Source organism: Otolemur garnettii, unplaced genomic scaffold, assembly GCF_000181295.1.
Source record: "Otolemur garnettii isolate 467f Iridium unplaced genomic scaffold, OtoGar3 scaffold00179, whole genome shotgun sequence".
NCBI classification, from domain to species: domain Eukaryota; kingdom Metazoa; phylum Chordata; class Mammalia; order Primates; family Galagidae; genus Otolemur; species Otolemur garnettii.
The window spans coordinates 2,133,157-2,134,293 of NW_003852574.1; the positions used below are offsets into that span (position 1 = coordinate 2,133,157).

Genomic DNA, 1,137 nt, shown 5'->3' on the forward strand with positions numbered 1-1,137 from the left:
CCTGCCACTCTCTATATATGGGGCCGGTGCCCTACCCACTGAGCCACAGGTGCCACCCAGATCTTCTTCAATTTCTTTCATCAGAGATTTATAGTTTCCTTCACATAGATCTTGTACATATTTTAGGCATAAATTTACACCTAATTTTTTTTTTTTGGTGCTAATGTAAATGGCATTGTGTCTTTAATTTTTAATTCCAGCTAATATAGCATTGATGCTATATTAGAAAGCAATTGGGGCTGGGCATGGTGGCTCATGCCTGAAATCCTAGCACTTTGGGAAGCCAAGGTGGGAGGACAGCTTGAGGCCAGGAGTTGAACACCAGCCTAAACAACATAGTGAGAACCTATCTCTAAAAAATGAAAAGTAGCCGGGTGTGGTGGGTGCACCCACAGTCCCAGCTACTCAGGAGGCTGCAGCAGGAGTATGGCTTGAACCCAGGAATTTGAGGTTACTGTGAGATAGGCTAAGGCCATGGCACTGCATCGTGGGGCAACAGAGGGAGACTCTGTCTGGGAAAAAAAAAAAAGAGAGAACTGAATATTCTAAGTATATTCTTGTGGTAATTCTGGAAATCTTATTCTCCCATTCCTCAGAGATTGCTAAATTTTGTTTGTTGAAGGCTGAAGTCACCTATTTGTGATTTTTCCAAACTATTTATTGCATAGTGTTCTTTATGTGTTGTCACAGAAATTTCTGTTATATCTGCAGTCAGCTAGTGAGTGACCTGACAAAGACTTTTTTTTGGCTTAAAAAAAAGTCATGGGCCCTCTAAATCTTCTGAAAGATGCCAAGGAGGGAGATAGGGGCTATGGGAGTAGGTGGGGGAAAGGCAGTACAGGTACTACATCCAAAAGGGCCGATACCAAGGTAAGCATCTCGGGGTACCTCCCCACCCACCAAGTGCATAACACCAAATTTTTGCATGTCATCCTTGCACAGGGGCCATGCTAATCTTCTCTGTATCATTCCAATTTTAGTATATGTGCTGGTGAAGCAAGCACATAACACCAAATTTTTGAAGGGCAGGATCCCCACTGCCTGCCCTGGTACCAGTCAACTGCTTTTGGAACTTGGGCTGCTGACTGTGGTGAAGCTAAGGAATGGGAATTGTGACTACTTTTTTTTTTTTTTTTT

At 43.0% G+C, this 1,137-nt stretch overlaps 1 non-coding gene across 1 annotated transcript; it reads right to left on the bottom strand.

Moving 5' to 3' along the window:
* Positions 1–897: 897 nt before the first annotated feature.
* LOC111728702 lies at positions 898–1,004 on the bottom strand. Its single transcript, XR_002775918.1, has one exon. It is a non-coding gene; the product is annotated as a U6 spliceosomal RNA (small nuclear RNA).
* Positions 1,005–1,137: the final 133 nt, after the last annotated feature.